Source organism: Schistocerca americana, chromosome X (genome assembly GCF_021461395.2).
Source record: "Schistocerca americana isolate TAMUIC-IGC-003095 chromosome X, iqSchAmer2.1, whole genome shotgun sequence".
Classification (NCBI taxonomy): Eukaryota; Metazoa; Arthropoda; class Insecta; order Orthoptera; family Acrididae; genus Schistocerca; species Schistocerca americana.
The window spans coordinates 973,142,857-973,165,021 of NC_060130.1; positions in this window are offsets into that span (position 1 = coordinate 973,142,857).

Sequence of the window (22,165 nt, forward strand, 5' to 3'; positions counted from 1 at the left end):
TTTTTCGTCCCAAACCGATCTCACTAACGCTTAACGCAGTGGGCACATGTCATTTCCATCTACTTCGCTTAACCTACATCGTTCCAACCTCCTTTTTCCCATCAGTTCGAAACTCTCTACAGATATCAGAAGACCTGTGACCATTGCAAAATTACGTTTCCTTCCATCCACTGAGCCATCTAAGAAATATTCATGCACTGTACACTTGTTGGTTGTGTTTACATTCACTGGGAGTTCAGCGCAACGGCTTCGAAGCCCCTATTATCTTTTTGACGGTGAGTTGTTACTCGCACCTGATGTTCATCTAAAACGCCCCTTGTTCGCTTTCTACTACAGTCTCGTTCCTGATGCTCTATTCTCACACAATGCTTACGTTACGGCTCATTGCATTCCCATCGTATGATGTCCGTAGTTCCACACTCGTAACGCTTAACATTTGCGGTAAGAAATCCTTATCTGCCCCGATCTATGTAACCGTATCTATGTCTTCCAATGGTGTTGATTTTGGTATATTGAACGTTTTGACACCACCTGTAACAGTATCATAGCTACCAAGAACACATCTACATTAGTACTTATAAGTCGATGACTCATGTGCCAGTAGGGCGTGTTAGGTATCTGCTGGATGGGACCTCCAAGCACAGATGCAAGTGTGGTGCCAAGAATGAGTATTCAGTAAGAACATTAATTAATAACAGTTTCTTCATACTGGATGTCGATGGCTGCACACAGGGACCAAGTGTCAGGAATGGACACCAAGACAGTGGCGTACAGCCTCAGCTTAGCAACAGCTGACTGTGAGCGTCTCCTTGCTGACCCAAGACTGAAGTTTGCATAGCAACTCGCAAGCTTGATGCAGGACTAGCGTACACTGGAAGCAGTTCCAGGCGGTCGACAAGGGCATATAGACGACCCATATTGAACTTAGGATGCTGAAAGACTAGAAGGACTAGCTGGAGTGTCAGCCGCTAACATCCAAAGATCGCTTCGCCTCAGCAGTACCAGTCTGAGGTCCGGAACCATCAGGCCTACCTTGCAGCCCCTAGACCAGGGATTTCAACTAAGTGATGCTGCAGCTCAGTGAGGTTCTACCAGTTTGTTCTCACAATGGAGAAACCAACAGAGACCTTAGTCATCAATGATATATTCTCCTTCATTGTCTATAACCGTCTGCCAACGTGGGGGTATCTTTTCGATTCCGTGATTGTACAAACCACTGGGTGTTGAGGCGAAGAACTCAGTTAGCCATTTTCGAAGCGCATTTTCATCCGTAAGGGATGTTCCTTCACAGTGTTCGATGGAGAGCGGAAAAGGTGAAAAACTGAGGACGCAGGACGAGGCGAATGAGGGGGATGTGGAATGACTATTCTGCCCAACTCCCGCGTAGTGTTCTTGGTCAGTCCAGCAGAGTGTGGGAGGATGTTATCGAGGAGTAGCATCACTTGACGCAGGCTTTCTGATCGCTGTTCCTGGCTTGCTTCTTTAAGCCGTCTCAGTTGATGACATTAAATGTCAGCAGTGATGTTTACACATAGGAGAAGCAATTCTTAGTACATAACAACGTCACTTATTCATCAGTTGCATAACATTTTATCATGTGGATGCAAGCAGATCTATGTACGGGATGTTGCTGCTTTGTTTCGGCTCAACCGTTCCTTTCTTTTCATTATATTAGCATGAAGACTCCATTTCTCGTCACTAGTAATGATACGGGGTGGGAATGGTCGGTACTGTTGGCGAGCCTATTGATGACGAGCTTGTAGTGGTGCGCATATTACCTCCTGCTGATTGCTGTGATTTTGTCTTAGAGTATGCGGTACCCATACACCTGAATTTTAAACTTTCCCCACTGGATGCAGTTGTCTCACGATGGTGTAATTACCACATTTCATCACGTTTGCCAGTTCTCGAGGGTCTGTCATGGATCATTGTTGATTGATACGTTTAAACAGCCTTCATTAAACCCCGAAGGTCTTCCTGAGCTAGGAGAGTTACGAATGTCAAAACGATTCTCCTTAAAACAAGACAACCATATTCTTGCTGTACTCTGTCCAATTGCATTATCCTCATGCACGGAGAAAATGTTTCTGGCTGCCAGCTCTTGAACTTAAACAGAAGTAAATGTCATAAATGTTCCGATATCCTTAGCTGCCACCCCATTTTTTAGCATTCACAGCTTCACTCACCATCTCCAAATGACAAAATGACAATTTGTGAACTCAAATAGCTACAGTGAACTGAAAATAGAAAGTGACAACCGATAAATAAGCCCATAGCGATCGGAATACCAACAGGCAACACAAAAACGCGACGAACTTGTGCACCAACCTATTAACTTCACCAGGTATTAAATGAAGTAGTGCTCATGAATGTGGAATGAGTGAAATACTCTCAAACACAAAAATACGAAAATGTGTATACAATGAGATGCATAAGACTATTTTTAGAGTACAGTAAGTTTACATCATCAAACAGAAAGCAGTTTACAACATATCTTTATGTTTATCACATTATCATACTCAAGATAAGCAGAGATCAGGATGTGTATAACTTTCACTTATTAATAAGATGTATAACACCCATTTAATCAACAAAAGTATAATATATGAAGAGGCTGAGAGTGAAGAACATAAAATAGAATACGGAAGTCTAAAATTACGTCTGACAGAAAGTGTAATATGATGAAGCAAAATTGGCTAGATGATATTTGCCGAGCTGTAGATTCGCGAACGACTATTGGAAAGCTAACTGCCTCGAAAAGAAAAATTAAATAAATCTTTGGAAAAAGAGAAACAACTGTATGAACATCAAGAGTTCGGATGAGACACGAGTAGCGAGCAAAGGAGTGAAGCCAGGAAAGTTGAAGAAATATCCAGATATGCTGTACATAGAAAAGAAAGAAACTTGGAACCAGTATTATGGGAAGGAAAGAGCAATTAGAAGGAGATGAATGACAGGCAATATAGTGAGAGGGAGTTTCATAATCATCAGAAAGACCTAAATTGAAACAGAGCACCAGGAGGTGACGACAGTCCTTCAGAATTATTAAGTTCTTATAGAGAACGAGAGACGACTAACAATTCCACATGGCATGTAAGATACATGAGGCTGGCGAAATGCGCTGAGAGTTCAAAAAGTCTGTAATAAACCTTCCAAATATATCTGCTGTTACAAAAGTGAAAGTTATAGAAATATTGATTTATCAAGTATAGTTTACAAAGTATTAACTCAGACTATTTACAGAAGAAGGGAAGGACTGGTAGAATTCATTTTTAGGGAGGATACTTTTAAATAAGGACGAACTGAAGGGCACACGATAATATATAAATTTCCAATTTATGCTAGAATGTACACAGAAAGGAGGCAAATCTACATAAATGGCAGTGAAAATATTTTTTTTCTTTTGATAATGACTTCGAAAATATTAAAGCGAAGTGGTATAATTAAGGGAGAGAAAGGTTACATAAAACTTATACAGACTGCAATTCTAAGTATAGAAGGACATGAAAGTGAAGCAAAAGTTGAGAATGTAGTCAGACAGCGTCGGGAAATAACTCCCATGTTATTCTATGACTACAATGTTATTGGCAAACCTTAGAGCTTTAATTTCATCTCCTTAAACCTTAACATCCATTTTAAAAGTTATCATTCGTTTTCTCTTCCATTACCTCAACGTGCATTTCCGTGAGGGACGAGTAAGGTTTTCGAAAATCAGTTGAACGGACATGATATTGTCATGGAAATGAGCTGAAGGTTGACATCACCAAAAACAAACAGTGTGTAACGGCATGTTGTCGAGCAAAATCAAGTGATACAGAGAATATTAGGTTAGGAGATGAGCGCTTAAAGTAGCTAATACAGCATCAAAATAAATGACAATGGTAGAAGCAGCGAGAATACAAATTACCGACTCACAATAGGAAAAAAAAACTTCTTAAAATAGAGAGATACGTAAACACCTGATATAAATGTAACTGTTAGGAAGTTTTATGGAATCATTTTCGTGGAATGCTTCGTTGAAAAGAGTGAAACGTTGACGATGAAAAATACAGACAAGATGAAAGACTAAGATTTTGAAATGGCGTGCGACAGAAGGTTGCTGAAGATTACACCGGTGAATCGGATATCTTGGGTGGAAATGGTAGAGGGAGTTCAGGGACTGACTTCGATAATCAGGTTCAGATGGATGAATGGTGCCGAAGTTTCGCAGGGAAGAGACCTGAACAAGCTAGATAATCATGGAGAGCGGCCTTAAACAAGTCTGCTCAGAAATTCGACAATGGGTTTGCCAGCAATAAATCCTTTAGGCTCCTTTTACACCGAAATTCATGTAAATTATTCTCATTCCAACTTACGATTGTAGAAACTGTAAATCTGCACGACAAGAAAAAGTGAAGCACCTAGAGCACATGATCGGATACGTACACGTATACACCAATCACGAATATGCGAACGACTAGAGTTGCAATTCTCTCAGGCAGGTAGAACAGCCACCACATTACAGTACTGCTGTTAGGTTTTAATGTTGTTACCTGGTCCGGTATAGTATATAAGGGGCGTCAACAGGGTCAGATTTGGGTGGCCACTATGAAAGACACGGAGATGCCACGTACTCGAATGAGATAGCGTTATCAGTACCTTAAAGAGTGTGAGTGGGACGTCATTGTGTGCCTGCATTTGGCTGGCTGGTCGAACCGACCAATATACGGATTCTTATGGTATTCGCAGGTGAAATTCACTCGTTGTGGCCTGCTTGTAGCACTCATATTCGCCTTCAAGTTTCCGGTCGACCACCGTTCACCACCGCAAGGGGAAAGCCGTATTGTGCGCAATGAAGGCATCGTTACTTCTTCAGATCTACGCCTGCCATCCGGACCAATTAATTGCCGCCCTCCATCATTCTGTATTATCACGCATCATTGATCGGAAACTATCAGCAGGTGGACAAGAGAAACAATATCTCAGTCATAGGCTGCAGTTACCACCACCAAACAAACTACTGCATTCGGAGTGGTACCGTGGCCCACAGTAATGGAGTGACTTTGAATGGCATCGTACGGGGTTTGGCGATAAATCACGGTTCCGCACTACCCTGGGTTATCATCGTTGGAGAGTATGAACCTGACTTTAGGAGACGTCTCATTCTTACAATGCTTTGGGGACGATTAACTATGTTACTTCTAGCGCCGTGGTGTGGGGAGCCATCGGTTGTTACTTCAGGATGGAGGTGGTAGAGATTGAGGGAATTCTTGAGGGTACAACAGTACGTCACGTACATCCTGCATTCCGATTTGTTACATGCCGTGCAACAGAATCATGGGTAACAATTTTCATCGTAATAATGTTCGTCCACATATGGCAAGGTCACTCCCTGCATGGTACTGACGTACTTCTGTGTTCTGCAAGATTCCCAGATCTGTCCCATTTCAGTAACAGTATCCATGATATCAGGGACGAGGTACAATCTTTGTGGACCAAATTGCCTCAGGAGAGGATACAACGTCTTCAATATTACACTCCTAAACTGAATAAGTGAATGTATACTAACCATAAGAGGTGCAACGTCAAATTGATTAGTAGGAACATACTGACAAGTCCCGTATATGTTAGACCTGATGTCGTAGACACTAAAATATCACATACCCTCCTCCGAGTGCTCCACTTTTTTGTCAGGCAGCGTATTTTGATTTGAAAATGAGATGCATTACATAATACAATTATAATCGTTTAAAAAATATACTGAAAAGTTCCAGTTTGTATCCATAGTTTCTTTAACAGATTTCTACGCGACATTCTCAATTTCACGTTAAAGATAATTCAGTGTAGACAGTTTTGGATGTTCGTTTTTTAACCCTTGGTCTCACCATGTTGCAGTTCCCCAACGTACCAACTATTAATAAAGATTTGTGTAGGCATTGCAGCAGTTTCATCATATGGTCCTCCCAACCTTTAACCTCTAACTAGAAGGAAAATAGTGTGTAAGAGGCCTTTTCAAATCTTACTGGCAAAGACTACACTGGGAACTCTTTATTGATATTAATGATTTTATTCTTAACCGTAATTTCTAAAATAATAATTGATTTGTTGTTTTTTGCAGTATTTGTATCATCTGCCAACATAACAATATTGGCTGTTCAACACAATCCAAAATTTGCAATCCTGCTACCTTATTCACGTTGGGCTTGTGTTACAATGTTTCGAACAATGACTTGAACGTATTTCGCATGTGAACTCCTTCGAACTTAAGAAGGCTGTTCTGTATGTTTGTGTGTTAAAATCATTTCGAGAGATACCTTTTGCAGTCCCTTAATACCCGTCTTCTCCGAGAAACGTGAGGGCATGAGTTGGGGTAGTAAATATTGGACCTGAGAGCAGGGCAGCGGTTAAGTGAGTTCTCCTTAACTACGACTAAGTGGAGCTCATATTCTCCTCTTACACAGCTCATATCTAGACGTATACTACAGCACGAGCTGCAAAGATAGGGTTTCCTGCGTTGTTAGACTGAAGTATCAAAATGGACCTCTCCATTCGAGCCCTGTGTTCGTCTCAAGCTATACACAGAAACTCAAAAAATCGCTAGTGTCAACAGTGATTATGTCTGTCAGCGGTCAACCAATGGCTGTACACTACCAGTTCCACATAGAACTCACTAAAACTGACAGAAAATGTAAAGCCATCGAGGAACTGAAATCTCAGATTGAGAGCACATTAAACCTGTTACCAGTAGCAAACTTATTGAGGTATTTAAGCTGAAAACAGGACATTTGTGTGAATATTTTACGCTTTATTGAATCACACATCTTGCGACACACAGCATAACTTAAAAAATTAGCAAGAAATTCAGCCTGTGGAGTACAGATAGAACAACATGCTCAGGACAATCAACGTGCTCGTAGTCTGAAGCTATAACAATGTCATTAGAAGATATCCTGAACACGTAAGCGACAAAATTTATGCTAATGTTACTAAATAAAAAAAATTATTTCTTTGAACGTCAACACTCTCCCGTATTTAATACCCTACAGGCCCCATATTATTTAGTAATACACACACTCTGTCAATAATTAGTAGGTCAAAATAACTCCAAGCTGTTTAATAGTGTTAACTACTGGTATACTGCTCCCACCAGCAGTATTTTTATTGATCAGTTGCTTCGTTCCATTAATCTCGTGGAGTTGTTCTCACAGATTTTCGAACTGTTTGTGGCTGTTCATATTCTGTCAAAGCAAAAGCTGCATAACATTTCTATCTCAGGGTACGTTTAGGGTTGAACGTCAAAGAAACTGAATTTAGATTTCTGTTTCGTATTCATGATTTTGTAGTGGCTGTGCTGTTCTAGGCGCTACAGTCTGGAACCGAGCGACGGCTACGGTCGCAGGTTCGAATCCTGCCTCGGGCATGGATGTGTGTGATATCCTTAGGTTAGTTAGGTTTAAGTAGTTCTAAGTTCTAGGCGACTGATGACCTCAGAAGTTAAGTCGCATAGTGCTCAGAGCCATTTGAACCATTTGAACCACTCTGCGACTACCGATTCTAACTATATTAGTTTTGTGATTTCTGTCTGTTTGTCTGATGCGTGAGACTGAGTATGGTTGAGGCAGAATCAAAGCTAGAGAAATAAGGTGTCGCTCACGGAATGGAATCGTTGAGGTCTCATGTTCCAGAGGTGGATCTGGCTACCTCTAACCTTGTGCCTCCCCTCTCTCATACGGCTTCTGGGGATGTGATAGCACTTGTGGAACATCTCAAGTCAACAGATAACTGAAAGGGTTGGTTGGATAAGCAGATATTGCAAAATGCGTGGTTGAGTTTCACCGAGGAAGCGAAGTTGTTTGTAAGGTGCACAGAAGCGCTAAGTAATGCAGAGAGTTTTCATCAACAGAGACAGCAGTTGGTGCAACCGTACAGGAAGCAGAATAGTGGCAGCTTTTTCGGGAGCAGTTAGGTACTGTTTCCAGATGGCATAATGAGACAACAGAGGACAATGCATGATGAGGAAGCTAGATGTTCACACCTACGATTTATTGCAGAATAACAAAGTGAAAAAGGTGACGATTTATTATGCAGAGAGACAAAATGTAGGCCACCAGTTGTGTTGAAAGGCAAACTGAAGCTAGAAATATTAGATGATATGCATAATCACATTTTATCGGGCCATGGGGGAAGCTGCGCTACGAATCAGAGAGTGGGGGAAAGGTATTGGTGAAAGGGTGAGGAAGATGCGACAGTTACGGACTACGGAACGAGTGTCACGTCAGACCTGATTAAAGAGCTGTAACTCTTAATAAGAATGGAAAGATTGAGAACCAGTCCACTTCACTCACAAGCTAGTAGAAGCACGAAATGAGTTCAATGAACGTTTGGGAAGATGCTTAGTCATTTCATGAACCCACACTGTTTACATTGTGACACATGTCCTTCCTGATGAATGCGTACAACTCCAGAGAGCACACTAATGTACTAATGGCCATTCGGGTGATGTGCAGAAAACGATGCCATCAATATTCGATATGATTAACTAGAAATGTGGCAGGAAAGGAGTGGCAGCACGAAAGTTTGCTAGAATAGTAAGGGAATAATAGAGAAAGGTATAGCAAGCAAATACTAAGCCACAGGGGAAGCAGGAAGAGGTGATGAAACGAGTAGGTACATTTCCTCAGTATAATGTGGGTCAATTGGAGATGTCAAGCCGATATACATCGAAAAGAAAGATGAAGAAATTTGTAACACGGTACCAGTGTCCGTACCAACTAACTGAAACAAGATTACCTTTAAATGTGAAGCTACAGCTGCCAAGAAGGACTAACATTGTGCATTTTAATCAAGGATGCGTTGGAGGCAAGTCCACGAGAGATATTAGTAAACGCGAGGTTGAAGTCAAAAATGAAGAAATTGAAGGAGTTTTTATTATGAAAGTTTGCTAGTATAGTTGGAGTATACGCTTTTCTGTCTAGTGTTATTTGATATTTGAACATTGAATAATTGTGCTCATGTTAGATGTGTTTTGAGAGACCTGTCCCAGTGGCATTTATCTGTGTATGTACATTAAGAAAGTAGACACAGAAGTACTCTTGTGTGAACGGAGTTACATATAAGAGGCCAAGAAACTTCATGGTCGTTATGCACTGAGACCAACGAAGTAACTGATAACTGGTGTGATTTTTGCGATAGTTAAATATTTTTCTTTTGTCTATGGTATATGATATTAACGATCTTTTGGAGAGAATTATATGTTTATTTAGGGTAGGTTTTACCTTAATGAAATGAGACGTCCTGTTTGGAGACTGCTGGCTTTTGGGGGAAGAGAAGTGGTATTGATCCCTGTCCTCAGGTTAATGTACGGGAGACGCGGTCGGAGAAGAAGAAGTGCTGCTGTTAACCGACGGTGAGGATGAATACTTGGTGATGACCGAGGGTGAGCTCCATCAATGTCAGAGTGGGGTAGACACTATGGGCCCGACTCTAAAAATTGTTATGAGTGGACGGACGCGCATGATTTGACTCTTCAGAGGGATGCCCTAGCCCAAAAGATGGGATTGAGCTGGAACAATACTTTCGGAAGGCAGATCTCCATTTGATATATCCTTGCGCAACAATTTAGTGGTGATTACTGGTAACTATGAGCTAGGGAACTCATGGGGCGAGACGTCTGATGTTATGAGGTGGTGGACTGTTGATCAACGGGACTCCGTGACTCTTTGCAGTTATGTACTTCCAACACACATATTTCTTTACTTTAACCATTTATTCAGCATGATTTTTATTTTGTCGTAGATCATTTTCAGACCTCATTCAGAGCAGATTGAAGTAGTTCCGCTAATTAATACATGAAATTGTCCTGTACTATTTGCTAATAAAACAATATCATCAGCCAATGTCAAGTTATTTACGCTCTTTCAGAGGACAGAGAGGAAGATGGTAGCCATTTGTTGAGTCATGACTAGAGTAGTGCTCATTCTGTTAGTCTAAATTCTAGTGAAAACTTTGTACCGTATGGATAGGAGGCTGATAGGGCGATATTTCTTTAAATCTTTAGTACTGCCTTTGTGTATTAGGACAATTTTTACTTTATTCTGGTCCTCTGCTGAAGTTCAAGTGTGTAAACAACTTGAAAACATTTTAGCTAAATGTTTCGTACATTCCCCATCCATCATCTTTTAAATATCGACTGATAGGTCATACTATCCCGGAGATATTCCTTTTTCTCACCTTGTCTGCAATATTTTTGAATTCTGCGGGGAGTATTTTCGGGAGTATCAAGAAAGAGGCATCTAATTCATCTAGGACTGGGGTATCATGAGTGATTTTACTTTAAGGTTGCTATAAGAATTTCCACTGAAGTCATGTATACCTTCACTTTCTGTAACTCAGCCATGATCTGTGACTAACGCTATCAGCTGATTTTTAGCAGTCCTAAGCTTCCACTTGCCCATCTTTAAACTAGAATTTTTTTTTCCAAAACCGGCTTTCAGCTCATTTCCATTAAAGTTCGTGATGTCCCTTTCCTGCTCTTTCTCAGAGCCTTGCTGAATTCTCTAGTTTCTATATTATCTTTGGCTGTTTCTACTTTAATTTTTCTGCTCTCGTCCATCAAACCTGTCGTTTTATTTGTCTCCTCATTAGGGTGATTTTGAGATTCATACTAGCTACCCACTTCTTTAGATTTTGTGAGCCATACATTTGCTACGGCTTCTGCTTTACATTAGTTAAATTTTCTCTTGATTACTTCTGGAAATTCCACCCCTCTTTTTCCTTCAATTAGTTACAATTTTTCATCTTTTGTATTCACTTTAAATCTTACTCTTATTGGTTTATGATCATAGTTTCTGTTGAACCTGGTCAGCACACAGACATCTTTAGCAATTTGAGGTCTGTTGGTAAGTTTACAAGATTTTTCACTTCAAAATTACCATTCCTCTAAGTCCACAGGCGACTAGGATGTTTCTAGGAAAAGGTATTCATAATAGATGTTTTCATGCTTTCTCCTAATAGAACCCGTCTCTCACCTCTGTCACATCCCTCATCTGTTCCGTATTTGCCTATAAGTGATGCACCCTCCTTGTACATCTCACTTTTGGCATTAAAGTCACTAATTACGAATTTGTAAGGACCATCGCTCCGTTGCTCACCGGCTGCCTTCAGGCACTCATAGGAGGATTGTTTCTCTTACCAGATTGACTGGAAAGAGGTGCGTATGTTTGAACTATATGTATTTTATTCCTTACAATTATTGGACCGAACCTGCAGTTACGCTTTATGTTCCTTCTAATACTGTTACCATGTCTCCAATTGTTTTGTTTACTTAGTATCTGACTTCATATAGTTTACCGTTAGGTTCACCACAATAATAGAAGATATTTCCTGAAATCAGAGGAAGGCAGCTTTTACTTTACGACTTACTTCAGTTAAGCTACCAGTGGTCTAGTTTATCATGTCGACTTCCTGTTCTATTTATGACAACCCTCATCTTCCACTAGTGAATGTCAGTTGCGTATGCATATTTGACATCGCTGCTTATATCATTATCGTAGACTTAAGATTTGGTGACACTAATCCCATCTGGAGATCCGAATTCGGGGCTAATTAACTTCGGAATATTTTACGTCATTGTCGCACATCATGACTGAAAGGTGAGAAGCGTAATTAGCACATCTGGTCTCTAACATTTACTGACTACTAGCTAATTTTGGCATAACATGCAGAAGGCACTGAAAATATCTTCGGGAAATTAAAAGAGGAGTATAAAAAATGGGGCCATCAAGTCAATATGAATAAATCAAATACATACTAACAGGAGGAACAAACAGATATTTGACACTAGTAAAAGAATGAATCCGATAACCCATAATTAAGAGCACAAACATCTAGGAGTAAAAATATCAAGTGGTGGTAAGCAAAATAAGGAAATTAATTCAAGAGCAAATGTTGGAAAATACACTACTGGAACAATGAATGGTACTTTATGGTATCAACAGATTAGAGAGGAAACAAAAAAAATCTCCAAAGTAATTAATAGAAGCATAATGACATATGGATCAGATGTATGGACAGTTAAATCCCAAATAAGAGAAAAATTGATGGCAACTAAGATGGAATTTGAAGACAGTCTGCAAGCATATCGAAGCAGGAAAGAATCGAAAATGAAGTCAACGGATAGAAAACGGACATTTGATTATTGGTTTTGTGGAAGGAATACAACTCTTGTGGTATAGATACATGATAAGGATGTCAGAGGAGATACTGGCAGGATCCATAATGTAATGGGAACTACCTGGGGGAAAAGGAAAGCGGGAGACCACAGGCCACATGGATACATTAATTCAGAAGATAATTAGATGAAAAAGTGGTCAAGAAAATTTGTGGACAGATGGGAACAAACGGAGAATCAAAATTTAATTTTAAGTGTAATTTCAGGTTAACGACAAATGTAGATGCGGTGTAAAACTGTGAATAACAATATTAAATACGTACAAACATTTAAATTTAGTATCATTATAATTCACAAAGAAACAACAGAAATATAATCTCAGGGTCTTTTTGCTGGGCATAGACATGAGTCAGTAACAAAGGAAGTAGCGGGGATTAATCACTTCATCCCATCACCTGATGTAGTCGTCCTTACTGCCCTGCGTATGTGGCTGATGACTTGCTGTTGTGAAATTTCGACCTCCTCTCATGGTCTGTGACTTTGGCTGATAGCCTGTAGTCTTCATCTCCCGTATCCTGTGGGTCAGAAGCCTAATACTTCCAGGTAGAGGCTGCTCAGCAGCCGACACAGAGTTGCTCTCTGCGTACACAGTATCTGTTGTCCGCAAGGATTAGCCTGGAGGAACAGTGTCTGTATAATATCCGGAGGCTGAGCTAAGACAAGGAATTCACAGTCAAATATCGAAAGATTCAAGCAGTTAAGTGCAAGAAATTTCGTCAGAGAGCGAATGGAGGATGAAGATGTCATGAAATGATGCTAGACACTAGAGTGGACGCAGGGATCCGTCTCAGAGTCTGAAAATTGTCTCGATAATAAGCTGACTTGCCTCCAGAAGAAAAACTTAGAATCTTAGGACCGAGGAGCACGCCTATAACTTCTTCTCTGGTTTTTCTTCGTCCTCTCACTGATCGGTCACTCACTGGTCCTCCGATCTCACGGCTGCCCTTGCGCAGGAGTTTTGTTCATTTTCTTCCACTCTGTTCTTCATGTAGCTGAATTTACAATCGTATAATCTTTGACAGTGGCGGACTCAACTTATAATATCACCCTATGAACGATCGACAGTGCAACCAACCCTCTCTATCCTCATACAGACCGATAAACTTTATGACCTTTGCGGCTGAAAAATCCTTCCATTGCTGCTGGCTTGTGACATGGGAACAGTTGCATTGCTCTCAGGTGATTCTCGTTGTGTTGTGGTATTCCCCAAAATTGACTTCAAACAGGATTTTGTGGTGAACACCACTGATAATTCTTTTAAGTGCCTGCATACCTGAGTGGTCAAGGAGGATCAAAACTGGCTTGCTTGTAATGGGAATGCTAATGAACCGTTGCTCTAGTTCCCCCACGAGTTTCGGTAGCAGTGCTGGCTCCTTGCTTTTTGTCAGTCATTAAATTGCCCAAATCTTTCAGAGTGAAGCAAACAATTCACTTCAATCGAACCTGTCTCGCCTTCGGGTAAGTCTTTTGGCCCTGACTGCCTGGCGACGAGCTCTTACGTGGATCATTGGCATGTCTCTTCAGGATTCGCTGCAGAATTTCGAGATTCATGACAATATGGTCCGTTCAACGCACTGCTACTGTCCCACGGAATCAATATGTATCACTGAAATACATTAGTCGAGTTTCCCTTTAGAAAACCAAAGTTGCTGTAGAGTCTCATCCAGTATCCATGGAAGTCATTGTGTTCTGGTACTCGTTCAGACGAAATTTCCTTTACAGTGTTTGATGAGTCATCGCCGTGTAAAATTGCGCGTTACTTCCACATCTACTGACTGGAGAATATAACCAATGTAAGGTTCAGTAAAACAATCTGGCACAAGTAGATAACTTCCGTGCAAAAATCTTTAGAGTTAGATACAAAGGTGGTAGGCTAATCAGTTTTGTTTATTTTCCGGTACATGTCTACAGTCATGGTCCACAGATGTTCACGTGGATTTTTTTTTCTCCTCGGCAACACCTTAGCTAATTGTACACAGCACACATTTACATATGCAGCTTATTTTGGATATCAACAGCCCTCTTCTGCCCATTTTCTACTGAAGTGGAACCGAGTGACTTCTCCCTCGTCCTTCTGATGAAACGAAGTTTGGCGGCCATTAACTCATAAACGAAAAAGTGATTTTCAACATGCCATGTTTCTGGAACACCTTATAAAATGCATACAAGCGAAGTCTCCCAAAAGTCATCTATCTTTGGCTGCACGTACGTAAGCAACTGAAGTGACTGACAGAGCACAACATTTGGTTACACAACACTCTAGCTACAAGCGATAGCATCAGGCGATATGGTCGAGTGGCGAACTTCCGCTACAAGTTGCGTACGAGACCGACCAGCCGTTTCTATAGAGCAGCACCCATAAATCGCAGAATACTGAAGCTCGAGAGTAAGGCAATAAAATTAGATTTTTAGGAAAGTAAGGTGATGAGGAGCGATGTGAAACAAATTTTCAAATGAAGTACTGTTTACGTAGAATTTCATAACTTACATCATCGTCTACGAAGAGGACCAGACAAATTTTTCTAATATACGTGGATGAGTAGAGATACGTTACACTATCTCAGTGAATCAAAGACATGTGTTTTTTATGTGGCTGTGAACCTCCAACAGCCGATAAGTGCGGGAAGAATGACTGACTGACACAGGTACGAGAAATTACAACGAATTATGTGTGGTAAGCTGTAGTGTTCTAGGGTAGTAACCCGAATTGTCGTGGGTCCTGGATTCAGACTCGACTGTTACCTACTTTTTAAGGCAGCTATAGTCCTATCAACAGTTCTGTGTGCCATGTTTTATCTACACTCCTTAGCATTTCACAGTATATTTCTAAGGTCTAGCCAAAATACTTGCTTTTTAAGTGTATACACTTATATCCCAGTATATCTCTCACGTTAAATTCCTAGCAAAACACACTGAACAGTCATTTACTTTACTGATATTTGATTGAGGGAAATATAATTCACCAGCAATCAGTGTTGGAAATGAGCGTTTGGCGTCATTGGGCGGGAGGCCCCTTAGCGAGGCAGGTCCGGCCGCCTTGGTGCAGGTCTTATGACATTCACGCCACATTGGGCGACCTGTGCGCCGGATGGGGATGAAATGATGATGAAGACAACACAACACCCAGTCCCTGACCGGAGAAAATCTCCGACCCAGACGGGAATCGAAACCAGGCCCGTAGGGCGGCGATCCGTCACGCTGACCACTCAGCTATCGGGGCGGACAGCAATCAATGTTAATCTTAAATGTTTCAATTAATATAAATAGTCTGCACAAATAAAACATACAAAATATTATGCTTATCCATTACGGATATTTTTTAACCCGTGACTGTTATTTTAATATAAATACATAAGACTGCTGCCAGTCACTTTTTTGAATAATTATTTATTATTCCATGAACCGGTTTTCTAACCTATTCAGGTTCATCTTCAGATTGTTGTCTGGAAGGAACATCACTGTTTCTAGCATAGTGCTGGGTGCTGGATCTGTGTGAAGAAGATGGAACACGCGTTAATGTATCACAATGACTATTGTTTATCTGTCGTTATGAACTTTACCGAAGTGTACGCAATGCGCTCTTACCTCTGCAAACTATCAAACATTTAATGAAGTAGTTTACTTAGTTTCGTGTAGCACAGTAACTATTACGAATAAAGAAAAGGAATGCAGTCATTTGTCGAGCGGAGATATAAGGCTGTGAGATAAGAATAAATGTTGTTCACGAAATAGTTTTCTTAGAACTGGATGATACGTTTTTTCGTAGCAGCCGGTGCTTCCGCTCCACAATTCCACCGAGAAGACATACAGCAGTCGCTGTCCCTGTCACAAGTGCTGCAGCAACAAGATTCAGATATGATTGAATTCACACGTCACCCGTTATGGCAGACAAGCAGCGAGAAAGACGTCACCATCCTAGGACACTCCCGGCAGCTGTACCTGCTGTGGTGTTTCGTCACCTCAAGCTGTCGCGCGCTGCCGGTCGCTTCCGTAGGACGGCGCTTCAAAGAAAAGTGTTTGTCAGTATGGAGAATATACGCTGTAGAGGGATACTGAATGCTGCTAGTGGCGTTGCGGACACATGACGCAATAAGGTAAGTATACAACGCCGGAAAAAAATACACGTGGAAAGACGACATCGATTTTGATCCGATGGAGGCATGTACCACATAGAGGATAGTAGATGTAATGATAATGATTTCAACGCCATCCGTCAACAGACAGCAATGTGGCGTGACAAATAGAGCGCCATCTGTGTCTCTCCTTTTAATAGGGATTGTTCACAGACAGAAGGCTCACTTTAGTGAAAGCGTGTGAAGCAAGCCGGGAAGCATGCCACGCAGAGCATTTGTATGTCAATTCTTGTGCTTGGGGATATGGGGGACAACGACCATTCACTTACGTAATGGAAATGAAACACCTGCAACCGTCCTTATGATGTTATTTATTGTATGGCTACGATTTTCAATGCATCAGTGTACCATTGTCAGGCCTTAACTGATGCTGAGAGGGTTAACACATTACGCATACACAATGCATCAGTGGTCAACACATATAACGGGTTGTAAGATGTCAGGCAAATCCAACACCTTCCATGAAAACCCTGACATGATAAGCAAATCCAGTATTATGTCACATAGCTCCGAATAAATCGTGACATTAAATTAACCAAAGTAATACGAGTAACGAGTGAGCAAATGGGATACCACAGACTAACACAAGAATTCCTAAATGCATGTCATACCTTCCCACCGTGGGACAGACGCAGTTCCGAGGGGAGAAACGAGAACAGAAGCCGAGAGCAGAACCGTGTTAAGCTGGAAGGCCCTACCATAAGGGACGGACACCCACGTCGCCAGCTAACCGCTAGGACCACACCCTAGCCGCAAGTTTTAGCGTGAGACTTTTTCGCGTCTCTGTTACGTCAGGACCACACTCCAGCCAATGTTAAAAGCTAGAGCCCTCCAGAAGAACAGTATAGATCTTACGATAACACAAAAACGGCTACACCACCCGCAAGTTTTGGCGTGAGACTTTTTCGCGTCTCTGTTACGTCAGGACCACCCGCCAGCCCATGTTAAAAGATAGAGCCCTCCAGAAAAACAGTATAGATCTTATGACAATACCAAAAGGGCCACACAAGCTGCAAGTTTTAGCGTGAGACTTTTTCGCGTCACTGTTACGTTGCCCCACCACGAAAAGTATAACGTTTCGCATTGGATAGACAGAATTTTTGTAGGCGGAGCTTAAGGTTAACATTGAGACCCTGATTGGTCAGATGCAAACACAGCCATATAGTTTTTTTAAACTAACTACGGTAAATTGTATTAAGGAGAAGTTAGGAGAGAGTTGCTCCGAGATGGCGAGGTGAGCGGAGCTGTGCTGTCCGCCGCCCCCTGACGAACTCCGACAAGGTAATGAACACATGTGATGACGCATAGCAGCGCATAAAGCTTCACTCAGAATTGCAGAAGTCTCATCTGTTACACCCCCTTTTTTTGTGATACTAGTGTCGATCGTCAATTAAAGCTCATGGTGTTCACATTTGCCACATGAAGTAAAAATCGGAAACGCGATGATTTTTCTGTTATATAGTTATTGAGAAGCCACATCAGCCACTGTAATTTACGGCAAGTTACATAAGTAATTAAAGATAATTGAGGGTCACTGTAGAGCATTTTGATAGTTTTCTCTCCGGTGAAACTTAATTTAAACCTATATTATAGATGTGATATGGCATAGGTCATCCTTCGATCCATTGTAGAACTTGGAAACCTACTCAGGGAAATTCGTTCACATTTTTGTTGAACGCAGTTGGTTTTTACCATACAGTATTAAAACATTTCCTTTTATCCATAGTGCAATTTATAAACAATGTTTTATGAGTAGAACAAAATCTCCAATGGTAAACTTAACTGCTTTTTCGACGTTATTTCACCAGCTTACTAAAAACAGGAAAGCCTTCAACCCTTTCCACTAAATTTAGTTAGTATTAAGATTCTTTTACAGGGAGTGCAGTGGAGCTGACGCTGAAATCATTAAGTATTTGGTTATATCATCGCTAGTCTCACTGAACTCTTCTGAGTTCTACATGTCATGTGTGGTCTGGCGACTCCTTACCAGCAACAGGTCCCAGGTTCAAACTAGTCAATTCCCAAAAAAACACGCTCAGAGCGTCGTTGCGCGAGAGTGGTAGGGAAACACGATATAGAACAAACAAACACCACGCAGAATGTTAGAGGGTTTTCGCAGACTACTTGTAACCACAATGATTCCTCTCCAACTGAAGCACCGAAACTGGTTACCATACAGTAAATGACACCATAAGGACGGCTGTAGGTGTTTCACTTCCTTACATACATGCCATTGGAGGCTTCCTATAGCCTAGTGAGAGAATGTGGAAGGAGTCAAATTGTGGCCTTCCGGCCGGCCGCTGTGACCGAGCGGTTCTAGGCACTACAGTCTGGCACTTCGCGACCGCTACGGTCGCAGGTTCGAATCCTGCCTCGGGCATGGATGTGTGTGATGTTCTTATGTTAGTTAGGTTTAAGTAGTTATAAGTTCTAGGGGACTGATGACCTCAGAAGTTAAGTCCCATAGTGCTCAGAGCCATTTGAACCATTTTTTGTGGCCTTCCGAGCGGTGGGATGGGCCTTTCGGAGAACTGTCACACAAGTTGGACGTGCTATGTCCATAGCAATCCTGGTATCAGCTATTGCGTGAACATTATCATAGCCAAACCGATGTGGACATTCACGCAGCACAGACGCCCGCCAGGCCAACAGGGCAGATCGTACAGGCACCAAATCACAGATAAGAGGGTTTCTGAGCCCATACGTGTCAATACGAACCGTTGCGAACCTTTTATTAACAGTCACACTATGGTCACACACACCTATGCTCCGTCTTGGACTCAGGACACAGCATCAACGTACACGACTGGTCTTCTGCTGTCAGGGTTCACTTGGAAGATGGAATTTCTCACTGTGGTTTTCAGCAATGAAAGCACATTCTAGCTGCCCGCAAGTGATGCTCTTTAGCACGTACGACATAGATCTTGCGAGCGTTGTCTCGTAAATTGCTTTCGTCCATAGCACATTGCCCCCACCCCAGGCCTTATAGTAGTGTGGGCAGTGATATTCTACAACCCTTGGTGTTTCTGGAGGGGATACTACTCAACGCTCAGTACGAGCACAGACTGTTGTTGGACCCGTTATTTTGCTGTTCTTGTGACAGGAAAGTGAGGTTTTGTCCCAACGGAATACTGCTTGCCCACAGACTGCCCATGAAACTCAACGTGCTCTGCAATAAGTGTAGAGATTTCCTGCCCAGACGATTTCCGGACTTGTCTCCAAACGAACACGCGTGGGGTATGATGAGACGAGAATTGAGTCGTGTGACTCATCAACCAACAACTCGGCGCAAATTGAGACGCGTATAGCGCATGTGGCGCGACACAGTGCAGCGTACATTTTTGTGACTTTACAGGTTCAAATGGGACCGCGCAAATTGCGACGCGACTGGGACGCGACATGCGCCTGCTCCAGGTCGCATGGCGTTGTGACTGTGGCACAGTTTCTCGCGCCGCGCGACGTGCGTGGGAAATTTGAGGCGGGAAGCGGAAAAGTAGCCCTGTCATATGTTCACATCGGAAAGGCGCATATGAGCAGTGGTAGTATTGCCCAAACAATAAATACTATATGTTATTGCCTTTGGGTAGTGTTTCGTTTTTCGCCATTTAAACGCTCCAGCCTTCTTCGTTATTACATTGTACTTTTCTGTTATTTATATCTGCATAATTTTGTTTTATTTTGATTTTCTTCTGTCAATAGAAATGCATACTTCAGCAACTGATGAGCCATTGGCCGCTACAATTGTATCATATTCCTCCACGATGTTTACAGATCGCAAGAAGGGACAGAGGGTAGTGAATAAGGAAGCAAGGAATATTATAAAATCATGTTATTAAAAAACAAGGCGGGAAAGTAAAACAAGATTAACTTCTCGCTGTCTAATATGCTGGCGTATCTGTACGATCTGTTACAAAAATTTAGAAGGGGATAATCTCCACAGGTGTGATCCCTTAGTGCTCCTGGTGAAACACATCCACGATCTAAAGTGTAGAAGTCTCACTGTAATTACTTTGATATGGATGTAACAATGTAATACGACACACTGTACTGCAAGCATATGAACATCATATTTCCACTGAAAGCTAGAAACAGTTGAAAAGCAGTCACAAATAACAATGTTTTAATTGTTTAGCCGTGATCAGAAAAAGCTTTTCAGTTGTTGCATGCATATTATGGGCATTAATAAACTAATTCTACAACAGGCTACACAAATGAAGAAAATTGTCGGTATTATTACTAAAGTAGGTACAGACTAAAACAGTGTCATGATTAGATATATCTAATTTGTAGAAATGTGCTGCTGACAAAGGCAGATATACTTTCATGATAATGTTTTTCGGACTCCAACTCACATAGATAGCTTGCGAATTCCTGTCACGCGCATTATCCTCCGCTGCTGACAATACACTGACCATTATGTTGAGCGACAGATCAATTGTTTATTTTTCTCAATAACAACTATTTTATTCGCGATCACACATTGTCATTTTGGCAGGCTATAGGTGAGTAACCAGTATCTGGCATGTGCCTATCGTTCTGCCTGAAGGACCGCCCGTCATTATTTTAATACTGCTCAGATCAAGAGAAGGAATAAAATCCTTTGGTAAGTTTCAATTCCAGTCACTCAGTGTTAAAAATACGGTGGGTTACAGGGATTCCAACAAATTCTAACAGAATTGGCAATCTATTTTTGTGTGAGTTGTTAACCTTTTCTCATTCGAAGAAGCATCACCGTTTTTGAGTAACGGCCACATTTCTCTTGGTAACTTGTTCAATTGCACTTCCTTTGTCACAGTGTAATCTGCGAAACTCATCTAACAGCAGCTTTTGCCACAGAATTCCGAAACTGAGTGCCTCATTGAACAAGTAATTGGCAATCACAATAGCTTACGGAAAAAACCTCATAGTGTCAGTTTGCAGTAACATAAAACAAGAAATTTCATGTTTTTTTCATACTAGGCAGCTCTTGTTTCGCTAGCTGTCGGTAACTCTTAAATAATTAGTCACTGGAGTGAAATAAATAAAAACGGACTTACTGATATATTGCCATAGACAAGAAAGTTCAGTGTGTTTAAGAATTGGCAAAACACTCTCCTCCTTGTGTGCTATCATTCGCGAAACTATCGTTTCGATGTCTCGAGCGGTTTAGGAGATATGAGAAATGTAGCGAGTATTTCATTCTCGCGGGCGTGAGATCGGGAGAGAGCGCGCCACATAGGATCCATTTTCTGGACATCGGAGGCTGATAGAGACCTCTCCCCAAGTCCAAACAAATATTCAACATGTTAGCTAAATTTCATACGCAGCAACATATGGTGTAATACGCACCAAACGCAAGATCATAACAACCCCTAATATTCGTTGCAAACTTTTTGAGTTTTGCGTAGTGTGTTACTAAAATGTGTACATCACAATAAGAATGGTCATTAGCGAGATGATGCGCACTTGACCACGAAGCTGACATATAACGCCACAAGTAAGGAAAAAATCAAATATTTTCAGTGAATATTTTCTGTAAAATCGATTGGTAAAAATAACAGGTTGAACACGCTTCGGTTCTGTCAGCACAGAGCGTCGACAGTTGGCGCGTGGGAAGTATGGAGTACTCGTCTCAATATGCGCTGCACCCGCGCGACTTGCAAGGCACGTTTGTGTCGCGCTGTAGTGTCGTGTCACATCATACGTGCTATACGCGTCTCAGTTTGCGCCTAGCCTGACAGAACTACTTAAACATTTCGAGCAGACGTGCTATCACGGTACTGCAGGACAATATTGGCCTTCTGTATGATCGACTGGATGCCAGAGTCAGCACCGGCATTGCCGC